Here is a 14,903-nt window from a genome sequence, read left to right as displayed (position 1 = left end):
AAATTCAGCTTTGCATCACAGGGATAAATTTCATTTTAAAATATATTAAACTATAAAACAGTTGGTTTATATTGTAATAATATTTAGCAATTTTACTATTTTTAACCATATAGAGAAAGAGAATTGGTTGGTTGGCTGGTTGGTTGATTGATTGAATTTCAGATAATAATAGCAATAATAATTTTAATATCTGGCTTAAAAACATTTCAATAATATTCCAACTGAAACAGTTAAATAAAATAGGAATAGACAGTTGTATTCACAAATATCATTCACTTGCTATTCAGTAACATTGTAGCTTGCCGTTTTGAGAAAGCGTTTCTCATTTAGTGCAATGTACATCAGGCGATCTGTAAAACTATTGTGTGAACTCCTCATTATTGAAGTTCTGTCCATAACAGTTACGGCTGAAGTTGAGGAAGATTTTTTCACTCTCTTTTCAAACACTGAGCAACTGCATAGTTTATGCATGGCTGGAACCATGCAGTCTCCTGAGACATCTCCTTGGTGTTGGAGACAGCGAGTGGGTTGGAGAGAGATCCCGAGTGGGCAGAACGAAAGACAAACAATCCGTCAATAAAAAAAAAACCTCCATCAATAGTGCCCTCTAGAGGAGGGGGTCAAAACAACAGAGCTAGTGTGGGAAAATAACACTTCATGTGTGGAAGCTCAATGCTGTGAAGCTAGGGACGGTTGCTAAGGTGGGTGCGAGATGGTTGCTAAGGTGCTCTGATTGGTTACTTTGTGGGTACATTCTTTCAGATTCCATCCCAAATCTATATGATTACATTACATTACATTTATTCATTTAGCAGACGCTTTTATCCAAAGCGACTTACAGATGAAGACAGTGGAAGCAATCAAAAACAACAAAAAGAGCAATGATATATAAGTGCTATAACAAGTCTCAGTTAGGTTAACACAGTACACGTAGCATGGGATTTTAACTAATATAATAAATAAAAAGAAAACAGATAGAATAAATAAAAGAATAGAGCAAGCTAGATAGAGGTCTTTACACATACACACACACATACATATACAATTGCATAATAAATGAAAAGAAAATAGAATACAAAAAGATTAGAAAGGTATTTAGATTTTTTAAAGAATAGAATTAGAATAGTGAATAGAATTGCATTAGTGTATGTTTGGGGTAAACATGATAAATATGATATTATTTTTATTATATATTATTATATTATTATATTATATATAGATATTATATTTCCGGACTATAAGTCACACTTTTTTTCATAGTTTGGCTGGTCCTGCAACTTATAGTCAGGTGCGACTTATTTATCAAAATTAATTTGACATGAACCAAGAGAAATTAACCAAGAGACATGAACCAAGAGAAAACATTACCTTCTCCAGCCACAAGAGGGCGCTCTGTTTTCAGTGTAGACTACAGGAGCACTGAGCATTATCTCTTGCGGCTATAGACGGTAATGTTTTCTCTCGGTTCTTGGTTCTAAATAAATGCAACTTATAGTCCACTGCGACTTATATATGTTTTTTTTCCTCATCATGACGTATTTTTGGACTGATGCGACTTATACTCAGGTGCGACTTATAGTCCAAAAAATACAGTACATAGAGTTAACATGGCTTATTACATCCACGTTTTGGCATCTGCCAGGCCAACACTGAATCTCCAATCACTTTCCATTCAAAAATAAGATTTTTTACAAATCATTTATTTTTAATAATTCAATATTTTATTCAGCAAGGAAAACAATAAAGCTTTTTTACACTCTAACTATTTCTAATAAATGCTTTTCTTCTAGTCATCAAATAATCCTAAAAATGTTTTAAAGTTTATGTTTATTGATAGTAATGAGAAATGTTTCTTGAGCAGCAAATTATTATTATTTTTTTATTATTATTCCTTTATTTAACCAGGGGAAATCATATTGAGACGATAGTCTCTTTTTCAAATGGTCCCTGGCCAAGAAAGGCAGCACTTAAAAATGTAAAAAGAAGAAAAGAAAATACACAAAAAAAAAACTCATCTAAAACAAACAAAGCATACCAAATTACACAATAACATATCAACACCACATAAACCATACCACAACACATAACAAAGACAAAAGTCGAAGCTCCATACAAGAAGGTTATAGGTCCATACTTATAGCTGAAGGTTTCTGTGACATATAATTTTAAATCATTAAGTGGGATAATAGTGCTTATCTTCAACTGTTTCTGCAAAGCATTCCATGTTGAAGGAGCATTGTAACGGAAGGCGGTTTTTACAGCAGGTGTAGTAAAAAGAATGCTATTATTAGACCTAAGATTGTATCTATTGTTTTCTACAAAATAGAAAACTGATAAATAAGAAGGCAATAGTCCTAACACTGCTTTATAAATAAAAATAAGCCAGTGATGCTGTCTACGGATTGAGAGTGGAGGCCAACCTGATAAACTATACAAACTAAAATGATGTGTAAAATACTCTGCTTTAATGACAAAGCGTAGAGCAGAATGGTATACAGAATCCAATGACCGTAAAACAGACTTTGCTGCATGCATGTACAGAACATCTCCATAGTCTATAACAGATAAAAAGGTAGCAGCAACAAGTTCCTTTCTTGCCTTTAAATTAAAACAAGCCTTATTTCCATAAAAAAAATCTTAATTTAACTCTCAGCTTTTTTACCAATTTATCTACATGGGGATTAAAAGTGAGCTTTTCATCTAATAAAAAACCCAGATAATTATAACATGACACTCTTTCAATTTTCTGGTCATATAGAGTAATAATTTGAGGCAAATCCTGTACATTCCTAGAATGAGTAAATAACATAAATTTGGTCTTTTTAGAGTTTAGTACCAAATTTAATTTAAGTAGATTTTTTTGTAAAACTGTAAAAGCATCCTGCAATTTATTTAATGCATCATACTGAGATCTAGCAGTACTGTATATAATAGTATCTTCTGCATAGAGATGTGCAGCTACATCTACATTTGTACAAATATCATTTATGTAGATCGTAAACAACAAAGGCCCTAATATGGAACCTTGAGGGACTCCAACCATTAATTCTGCCTCCCCTGATATAATGCCTTCACAAGTGACACACTGATATCTACTAGACATATAGTTTTTAAACCATTCAATAGCATTATCAGACATCCCGATTTTAGACAGACATTTTAACAAAATAGCATGATCAACCGTATCAAAAGCTTTTGAAAGATCAATAAATAATGCTGCACAAGATTCTTTACAGTCAATAGCACTAACAATATCATCAACTACCTTTGTGGCTGCTGTGATGGTGCTATACCCTTTCCTAAAACCTGATTGAAAAGGAATAAGAATATTATTTACTATTAAGAAGTCCTTCAACTGATCACTAACCAACGACTCAAAAATTGTAGCTAAAACTGAGAGCATATCAGATATCAGAATGATTTCTGAAGGATCATGTGACACTGAAGACTGGAGTAATGATGCTGAATATTCAGCTTTGCATCACCAAAATAGATTGCATTTTAAAATATATCCAAATAGAAAAGTTATTAAGAAGTTAATTAAGAAATTATAAAAAGAGAATACTTTCAGAAATATAAAAAAAAAAAAAATGTTGAATGGATTGTTTATACGCACACCTATCTTTGAAAAGCTGCACAATTTAGATCCCTCATAATTTACATTTGACATAAAGTTGTTTTTTTCTAAATCCAGGATTTTAGAGTAAAACAGTAAAGAATGAAAGGTGTGTATGTATTCTGTATGACAGCAAAATGTTCAGTACATGTTACATCTCCACATCAGCAATGCTAATTTAATAGCCTCCGTAACGATACAGTCAGCAGCAGGGATACCTCTGCTCTTTAAAGCTTTGATAGCAGTGTTCCTGTATTTATGGGCTTTAAGAAAACTTCTTGCATGTCATTAGAGTCTGTTAACGCATGCTTTAGATGATCATCGTGATGTGAGGGCGCTTCTTCTTTAGGTAATGAACCAAACAAAGAGAATGGATGACCAAGGTGAGTTCAGAGCTGCGTGGGAGGACCAGACGGGGATAAAGAGACTCGCTGGAGAACGTAGAGAGAGCGAGTGTGGTGTGAAGAGAGGAGACATGCAGAGATGTGTACAGTTCAGAGGCAGGTCAGCGTGGTGAGGAGGTGGGGCAGAGTTTTGATGAGCAGTGAGAAGTGACTGGTATTTTGGGCCGAGGTGTCGTCTCTCTGCGGGGGGGAGGGTTTCGATGTGGCAGGTGGGGAGTAAACACAACACGGAAATGACACAAACTCACAAAACAACACAGAAGGGGGTCGGTGCTGCTGGAAACGCCCCTCAAAAAAGAAAAGACTGTGTTGTGGCATGGAAAGAAAGACTTGAGTAAAGGATGAGGATACAATTATTTTTTTCTTGATCTTTTGAGAATCAACATTTCATTGTACTAGGAAAACATACTGTAAGCTTTATAACACAAAACTTCCTCCTCAATGAGAAAATAACACTTAATCTAAGCTGTAAACTCATTCTGAACTTGGTCACACACAAGAGGGTTTGTTCCTTTTTGTGTGATTGCTAAGTTTTCATTGTTTGGAGTTTTAGATATTTAAACTGGGAAAAACATTTAATGACATTATGCTTCTTGTTAGGTGTTTGATCAGAGAAAGAATGGAAAACTGCATACAAAATAATGACTACTTTGGAAATATGACATATATGATCTCTTCTGTATCTTGTGCATTTAATTCACAGTGGATGCATAAATGACCGCATACATGCACACACCTGCCAAACTCAGTTGTCCCCCTACAGATACGTTTCTCCTGACCACTGCACTCCAGCTATGGCTCTCTGGATGGCAGTCGCGGTCAGGGTGGGTAATTACCTGAGTCCCAGGCTTCTCCTCTCTCTCAGGCCTGAAGGCCCATAAATCCTTCCCCTGTCTGAAGGGCCCATTCTAACAGTCACTAGAGAAGTATCTTCAGATACTTTATTGCCTTCACCAGCGCTGACCTTTGGTGGTGCATGTTGCCCGAGGGGGAATCTGGATGCACCTCAGAAGAGAAAGGACAGAATGAGAAAATGAATGTAAAAAAGCAAGCAGAGGGCCATCAACAGTGGAAGGACGGAGGAAGGTGTGGGAGTAGTTTAATTTTTCAGAATGTGCCTCATGTGAAGCCTGTGGGGGAAAGACAGAGAGGGAATAAAGCAGAGAGAAAGTGAGATACTGAGTACGGTGTGTTCCATTGAGGTGGAAATGTGTGGATGGACATCTCAGTTTGGCGACTTGATGATAGCCATCCAGTTAACACATGGTAACCATGGAGACTTGGGAATGCAATGATTCCATGGTGATGACAGAGGCATGATGGGATCACATCTCAACTCAAGACAGGACTGACAAAAATCCTATCATAAATCTCAAAATCTACAGATCTGGATCTTGTCTTAATATTCAAACCAGAGAATGACGGTCCATTTATTAAATTAAAACCCTCACAAAACCCTCATTAAAAATAAAGATTCTTCATTGGCATCAATGATTAGATGAAGAATTTACAGTGAAAAAAAATGTTCTCTAAATTATTAAAACGTTCTTGAAACTAAGAAAAAGAGAAGCCTAGATGGTTCTTATATGGTATCACTGTGAAACCCCTCTTTTGTCACCTTTATTTTTGAGAGTGCTGGTTTATGATATGAAACACTTATTTTATACAATTTAGTGTTGCCCATTTAAAAAAAAGATTGAAAAAAGTAATCTTTCACACTTGCATTACTCTGAAACAACTTGCCTTTTCTTGTTAAATATCCCTTTTCAATTGGAAATGCATCACATTACAGAATCACAAAGGGTTGGCAACGCAAAGTCAGGTAGAGATGACATTTTACATCATTTAAGAAATTTAAGATATACAGTACACTCACCTAAAGGATTATTAGGAACCCCATACTAATATTGTGTTTGACACAATTTGGCCTTCAGAACTGCCTTGATTCTACACATTGATTCAACAAGGTGCTGAAAGCATTCTTTAGAAATGTTGGCCCATATTGATAGGATAGCATCTTGCGGTTGATTGAAGATTTGTGGGATGCACATCCAGGGCACGATGCTCTTGTTCCACCACATCCCAAAGAAGCTCTATTGGGTTGAAATCTGGTGACTGTGGGGCTATTTTAGTACAGTGAACTCATTGTCATGTTCAAGAAACCAGTTTGAAATGATTCGAGCTTTGTGACATGGTGCATTATCCTGCTGGAAGTAGCCATCAGAGGATAGGTACATGTTGGTCATAAAAGGATGGACATGGTCAGAAGCAATGGTCAGGTAGGCCGTGGCATTTAAACGATGCCCAATTGGCACTAAGGGGCCTAAAGTGTGCCAAGAAAACATCCCCCACACCATTACACCACCACCACCAGCCTGCACAGTGGTAACAAGACTCTACCATCTGAATGTCTCAACAGAAATCGAGACTCATCAGACCAGGCTACATTTTTCCAGTCTTCAACTGTCCAATTTTGGTGAGCTTGTGCAAATTGTAGCCTCTTTTCCCTATTTGTAGTGGAGATGAGTGGTACCCGTTGGGGTCTTCTGCTGTTGTAGCGCATCCGCCTCAAGGTTGTGCGTGTTGTGGCTTCACAAATGCTTTGCTGCATACCTCGGTTGTAACGAGTGGTTATTTCAGTCAAAGTTGCTCTTCTATCAGCTTGAATCAGTTGGCCCATTCTCCTCTGACCTCTAGCATCAACAAGGCATTTTCACCCACAGGACTGCCGCATACTGGATGTTTTTCCCTTTTCACACCATTCTTTGTAAACCTTAGGGTTGCCCGTGAAAATCCCAGTAACTGAGCAAATTGTGAAATACTCAGACCCGCCCGTCTGGGACCAACAACCATGCCACGCTCAAAATTGCTTAAATCACCTTTCTTTCCCATTCTGACATTCAGTTTGTGGTTCAGGAGATTGTCTTGACCAGGACCATACCCCTAAATGCATTGAAGCAACTGCCATGTGATTGGTTGATTAGATAATTGCATAAATGAGAAATTGAACAGGTGTTCCTAATAATCCTTTAGGGGAGTGTATATTTTTATAATGTAAAAAAAAAAAAGTATATTTATTAAAATGTAAGAATATAAGAAATGTATTTTAAATAAGCTGAATCTTGTCTTAAAACCATGTCAGGCTTGATGTGATTGAAATTTTCACATAAGTTTGGTTGTCTCTCAACAACTGTTACAAAGGTACAAATGAAACTTCATAGCTACAGAAGTAATTAAAAATTTGCTCTGTTCATTATATAATTTTTTTTTCTTTCTGTCTTTGTCTTTATTTATTTATTTGAATGTGTAACTATGCATGCCTAGTCTTTTCTTCATTCTTAATCTGACTTAATGTATGTTATATGTAGATATGTGTATTCCTATATTACTATAGTTAAGTTATTGTTACTGTCTGACCTATAAAAAAAATGCTCTCACAGATAGACACTGTGTTGCTTAAGAAGGATAAAAATCATAGGGACCTTTTTATATATATACATTTATAGTGTTCTTGGACCCTCAAGCCCCTTGGCAGCCTCCTGATCCTTCACTTATATTGCATGAAAAAGATCAGCATGAATGTTCTACCTATTATCTTTTACACGCCACACAAAAATAATCTCATTTGTGTTTCAAACTGTAAGAAGGTGGGTAAATGATACAAATATGCTTACTAAACAAAATCAACATTTCCAAAAATAGAATAATGAATGAATGCTTTATAATGCTGAATGCAGGACCTGAATGGTGCACTTCAAACTATTGATCTATGCATCACACATGCTCAGTAAAAGTTTTACGCACTTCATAGAGGCCGATGTAAAGGGCTTTATGAGCAGACAAATTTTTACTTTATTTGCTGTTGTGGTTTGAGCTTTACTCCTCTCACGGCCTGGAGGCTTTCGGAGAATCTTTTTTGAGTATGTGATGAGATTTACAGGAAGCAAGAAACGCCTGGGGGAAGCTGAGGGGAAAAGCCACACACACACACACACACACACACACATCCGACATGGGGGCTCTTCCACCGACGGAGGAAATATCAGGTTGTCATTATCAAATTCTAATTCCCATGCTGTCAGTTTCCATTACAGCAGTCAAGCTCTGAGTCCTAAAGGTTATTGATTTAAGTCCTAATCTACAAACAAATATTTTACCTGCCCTTTTTTTCTTGGCCAGCAGCAATGTTAAGCGAAGGGCAAAGTCTAGTGTTGATGGATTTTGCCTTGGCTGGCACCGAGCGTGTGCGTGTGTGTCACAAAAGGGCCCTGCTTTGCCTTTATGAATTATGGACACTTTCCATGAATAGGGTACAAACTAGGACCTGGATCTGAAAAAACAAAACAAAAAAACAATATTTTTCAACACAGGTCAAGTTGGATGAGGTGTCTAAAGTGCAAAAAATATTTTGCATAATGTTTACCCAAGCATTGGGGCATGTCTAAATGTAGTTTGAAATCTTTTTTAATTAATCTAATTTTTGAAGATTATTGCTATCTGATGGGAGTAAAATAATATAAAAACATCTGCAATTCCATGGTTCAGACCACAGATTCATATATAGCCCTAGTTTTTAGACATAAATTCTTATTTTTATTGAGTTGTGAGTTTAGATATACTGGATGTGTATACATTCTCAAAGACAACATTTTGTAAAAGTTTAGAATTTTTTTTTTTTTTATGTTGATTTGAAGTGTCAGTTTTTGAATTATTACTACTACAATCAAACCTGAACACAGAGAAAGCAATTTGTTTCACAAAATATTAAAATTCTATAAAAAGTGAGTGGATGTTTGCAATCTTGATGTTTTAGAGTTTCACCCTATCATTGCGGTGTACTTCTTTTCTGCATTGTGTCAGATTTGTAGATTGTACACACAAAAATTCTCAGAATTTATGTTTTTGTCGCTTTCCCATTAATTTCCTATGGTCTGTCATTTTTGACCGAAGACCACAAGTGTGTGACTATTTTTTTATGACCACTTAGTCTGCTCGAATCATGTCAACAGTTTTGTTGTGTGTTCACATTCCAAATCCTATAAAAGTCACCAAGTTTCGTACCATTCCAATGAAGATCAAAAAAGAAAATGACAGAAAAACAACCAGCTTTACAGACAAGATGCACATTAAATATCGCATGTGATTTATCATGCAGCCCTAGAACAGACCTAGAGTATGTTTACACGAGATATACTCTGCATTTTTTAAAAAGCTTCAAGTACAGATAACACAGTTGTCAAAATGATCCCCGTTCACATGGATCAATGAAAACAACTAAAACCACTGTATTATGCATGCCAGGCCAGGTCAGTAGTTGGTGATGTCCACTTATGGTTTGGGGAAGTTCCAAACAAAAAGACTCCAACAAATCATTTCAAATCATAATATCGCGCTAATAATAATCCTTATCCATCATTTTGACTGAATGGGCTGTACATTTTTATTAATTTTCTATTTTCATAAGATAAATGACATTAGATTTTGGTATATTAATGTGATCTGATAAAGCAACAATATCTATAGAATAGCTCTTTTCAACCCGCTGCATTATTTTCCTCCTGGTTATTTTCATGTTTGCTCTGTATTCCGCTGTAAGTAAATGAAAAAAAAAAGACAACATATACTGTGCATTCGTGGTCGACGATATAAATCATGAATAATTCCCTGGAAGGCACTAAGACGCTTTAATTCTCTTTACAGGTTTGTTTTCACACAGATGTTGTAAAATGTAAATGTTACGAAATATGGACATATATTATAGTAATATTTAACACGTCTGTAATATTGCTGCAGATAGAAGGAGGATCTTTAGGGGTTATCCATGGTATTTTAAAATAAATTTGTTAATGCTTTTACACCTTTAAAGGGGGGGTGAAATGCTATTTCATGCATACTGAGTTTTTTACACTGTTAAAGAGTTGGATTCCCATGCTAAACATGGGAATCCATGTTCTGGTTTGTCACAAGTTTCGGAAAGTTTTTTTTCGAGTATGGCTCTGTGTGACGTTAGATGGAGCGGAATTTCCTTATATGGGTGCTAAGGGCACTTCTGCCGGAAGAGCGCGCGCTCCCGTATAGCAGAGCACTGAGAGCACAACAGACGTTCACTGATCAGAGCGAGAGCGTCGCGAAATGTCACAAAAGAAGCGTGTTTTTGGTTGCCAGGGCAAGACAACCCTGCACAGATTACCAAAAAAAAAACAGCATTAAGGGACCAGTGGATGGAGTTTATTTTTACAGAGCATCAACGGAGTTGTGCAAGTGTTTGTGTTTGTTTCCTGCATTTCGAAGATGCTTGTTTTACAAACAAGGCCCAGTTTGACGACGGATTTGCGTATCGTTTATTTCTTAAGGATAATGCAGTCCCAACGAAAAAGGGTCACCATCGTGTGTTGGAACCACATGCGGTGAGTAAAACTGCTTTCCTCACGGTAAAGTCACAGCTTCCAAACGGTCTCAACGCAAAAGCCTACTCGCGCTCGTGATTCTTTAGCTCCGCCCACACGTCACGCCTCCAGCCGCTCGTGTTTTTCCGGGAAAAATCGGTACAGACTATCTTTCTCTTATGAATATAATAAAACTAAAGACTTTTAGGAGTTATGAAGGATGCAGTACTACTCTATAGGTACTCAAGATTAACAGGATATTGAGTGACCCCCCCCCCCCTTTAAAATTCATTTTAATGATTTTTGAAGGGTGAGTAAAATAATGTCACCTCATTGTAGCAAGTTTTAGAAAATGCTGCTTATTGTGTTCATACACCAAAACTTTTGCTGATTTTTTTGTACAGTGTAAATGGAAGTTGCTCCCAAAATTTGGAAAAAGGTGGATAGACTGAAACATGAAGTCGGCATTTCACAATCCATGCTTTTGTATTTTACATGGAAACAATAACCCTATTGTCTTCAAAAACGTACACTATGAAACCAGTTTTCAAATGTTTTCATTTTTAGGCCCCCGAAATGTTGTTGTTGTGTAAATTAACAGTTTTCCTTTTCTAGTTGAAAATGGTGTTGGGTAAATGCCGTCCTGTTTAAAGCTACTTATGTTATGGTATTTCTGACAATGACAATTTATTTATGAAGGTACTGTGAGATAAATATCTCTCACAACATGGAAATTGTGTCTCTATTGCTTTAAAACCCATGATGAAACCAAATCCTTGGAAAGTGTTTATGACACCCACTCGCCTACTAACATAATCCACAAAAGAGACACAACAAAGACACCTAAAGGCAAATATATCTTTGTAACTGACAAGGTGGGCACAGATATAATCACAGCATGTTTCAATTTATACCTCTGTCATGACTAAGCGTTGAGAAGAGGTCATCACAGAATGACGCAGTACACCACATCCGTGTATCAGTGCACAGAGTAACAGAGGCGGCTGGAGTGTGAACGAGAGGCTACCTGCCGAGAAAAGAAGGAGAGCTGCGGTGGTTTGTTGCCACCGGTCAATTACAGCTCAGTTATGAAGCCATCTGTTAATCTTTCCTCCTCTTCCTGTTTTTCTTTCTCTCTCTGTGTGTGCTAACAGCATTCACACTGTCAAACCCTGAGCATATCTGAGAGATGCTAGAGAATGATAGCCGTCAGACACACGCCGCCTTTATCTTAAAGTAGAACAATAGGAGGGATCCAGAGTAGATAAGAGACAACTAGTGATAATACAGGGAGACGTCATGGTCCAGTGGTGTGGGACTTCAAAAGAGCAACAGTGCCACCCTGTGGTCATGAAGGGCACTGCTGTTAGAAGTTGGCAAGGCATGCTAAGTGTTTAACTTTCTCTCAAATGTTTTCTCAAAAATGCACCTAAACCGACACAACTGTTATAGCTCAGATCTAACACAATCTGTAAAATTAATATGGATATTGAAACTCAGAATATTAGATTCTGGAGAAATTTCAGTGTCTTTTGATTGCAGAAACTTTGGTGTCTTGGGAAATCTGAGAACTGTTTGAGACATGGTTAAACGCTCCTCTCGGAGTTAAAAAGCAATTGCAAAATGCAAACCTTTTCGAATATGTTTCCCAAGCACTAGTCCATTTGTCATTGGGCAGACAAACTGCTCAAATAATTTGGTAAGAAATATATTGATCTGAATTGTATAGTATTATATTGCAATTAATTAATATACTGTTCAAGGATAAACACAACACAACATGCCATGTCAACCCCTGCATGCCCTCTTCATACTATATGACTTTATCATGCTCAAAACAGGTGAACATGTACATGGAGCCTACAGAACACACGCACATGATGTATCCGACAGCTGTCTTATAGAGGTTCGTACAGACTCCTGATCTAATTTCTGTTTTGCACCCAAGCAATCGTGACTTCCAGCTGTGCGTTCCCGTCTCAATAAATCAGCACTGACAGGTTGCTAAAGCAATACCCAAGGCCCACTGCAGCCTACAGTGTATAACGTACACTTGAGTGAATTCCAACAAAATGTATGTGTGGCACAGCCTCTGTATGTGTGTGTGTGTGTGCGGTCATAAGAGGTAAAGATCCGAGCATGACCCTTTCCAGAGCTGCTTCAGTGCCTTGTAAGTGAGACCGATTATGAGTGTTTAACACAGCCTATTACATCCCAGACCGAAATGACGACTGTACACATTCAACATGCAATCATGTAGAGAGAGAGAGAGAGAGAGAGAGACTGGAGAAACTGGGTGCTTGTGGTACCCAAGGGACTGGGTGTAGATTAATATAAGCGAAAAATAAAAGACAGGGTGTCACAATTATAATGAGACAGGTGGTTTCAGCAGCTGGAGAGAAAGAAGAAAGGATGATTGAAAGAAAGCCGCATTTAGACTGAGAGAAAAAAAGAGGAGACTGAGCAAATTAACAGAGGCCAGAAATACGCTGAGAAGCAATGGAGCAGGCAATCGCAAAACATGCATGCGTACTGTCACATTAAACAGCAGAATGCAAAACAACAGAAGCAGAGAAAGCAATGTAATACAGATGATGGAGCCAGGGTTATTACTGTACACCAAAACAATAATAGTAACTAGCATAAAACAATTACTGCTATGTAATCAGACAACATACTAAAATTGTGATTTGATTTTTCTTCGCCAAATCATGCAGCCATTAGACAAAGAATGTCTATAAGGGTTAATAAATTGCATTTGTGTGATCTCTGTTTATACACAGGTATGCCTTAAAAAATGTAACAGGTTTGAAAATTGTACAGTCTAAATTGACATTGCAAGCCTTGTGCTAAAGGTCATGACACTACAGGTGTCTTTTAAACTGAATTCTGATATTTTTTTACAAATATCCAGTTTTTAATGATCAGCTGTCCACTGCACAAAATGCTAACAGGCTTGACTTTTTAACACTGTCCCCTAATGACAACATAACAAAATATTACATAATGCCAGAGGGGTCTGTTATTTGCTTCGCTTTCAATCAGACCCCAAAGGACAGGAACCCAGAGGTCACTGTCTCACACACACACACACTCAAACACAAAATCATTATAGATCAAGTTTATGTTTATGAATGCCTTGTGTTCAGTTCATTCATACTGATAATCTAAAGACTGAACAGAACAGATCATCAGCGGTCAGGTGTGCACAAAGGGCACGAGCGAGGGTTTGGCACAACTGCCCAGCTGCTGTGACCTTCTGAAAGTCACAGACGATAAATAAAAAGCACAGGTTCAGTGACAGGTGTGCCGCACACCCAGGGGACTGGATGGCCCACTTGTCAGGTGTGGCTTGAAATGCACACACACATATATGCCCACAAACACAGACACACACACACTCTTTGCGGCTGTTACGGTAGTGATGGGTGATAAAGACATCGAAGAGGAGGAGAGGAGATGGAGTTAGAGCTCATAACTCTTCGCGTGCTTCTTCAGCTGATACATCAAGCTCTACACACGCAGACAGTAATGAGCAGTACCTGCGAAATAATGAGTTAAGGTCACACACACACACACACACACCTGTCACAAGCAATAGGGGAGCCCTCAAACAAAGACAAACTGTTTCTGGAGTGGGCAAACAGGCAGATGCTTATGCTAAAACACACTATACAGAGATGAGCCAACACTGAGATGCAACTAAATGAGAACACTCCCAATGCATATAACTGTATCTGCTTACCTACTATTTTAGTAAGATAGTAGTATGCAGTATGATGTGAACAGTGTGCCTATGCAAAATATGAGCAATGCACAGAATACTGTATCCCAAAATGCACTCCAACTTCAATTTCCATTGTAACCACGATTTTGATGACTTACGTTATTCTTTTGGCAAACCTTGAAACATTTTTACACAACATTGGGTTATATATCACCATTCAAAAGTTTTTTTTGCTTGTTGTGTGTCTTCTGCTCACCAAGGCTGTATGTGTTCAAAATACAGTAAAAACAATCATACTGAGAAATATCATTACAAATTTTTTTTTTTCTTTTTGAAAAATAATGTTAATGCAAATAATATTTTTACTATTGCAAATAGCACTGGTATTAAACTTGTGGTTCACTCAAAATGTAATATTTTATCATACTCTATTCATCCTTCTGTCAAAGCAACCACAAAAGAAATTTGTTGTACAATGTCCTGACTACTCACGAAAAATGAATGTGGACCAGGACAATCAAGCTCTAAAAAGAACAACAAAGGAACATAAAGGCACCTTAGAAGTAGTCTGCGCAACTCTCCAAGTCCTTTGAGGTCATATGATGTCCTGTGTGGAACGGGTCTAAAATATAAGTTGTTATTCACTGACGTTTTCCTCTGCAGTAGCTTTCAAATGTCATTAATGCTAACAAATATTGCATGTCATGTGTGGAGCCCCTAAGGGAAAAATATGAGATAGGAGGACAAAATATATTCAAATGATCTTGCTT

The sequence above is a fragment of the Carassius auratus genome, chromosome 6 (genome assembly GCF_003368295.1).
Source record: "Carassius auratus strain Wakin chromosome 6, ASM336829v1, whole genome shotgun sequence".
Taxonomy (NCBI): domain Eukaryota; kingdom Metazoa; phylum Chordata; class Actinopteri; order Cypriniformes; family Cyprinidae; genus Carassius; species Carassius auratus.
Note: the sequence above shows the minus strand (reverse complement) of the source record.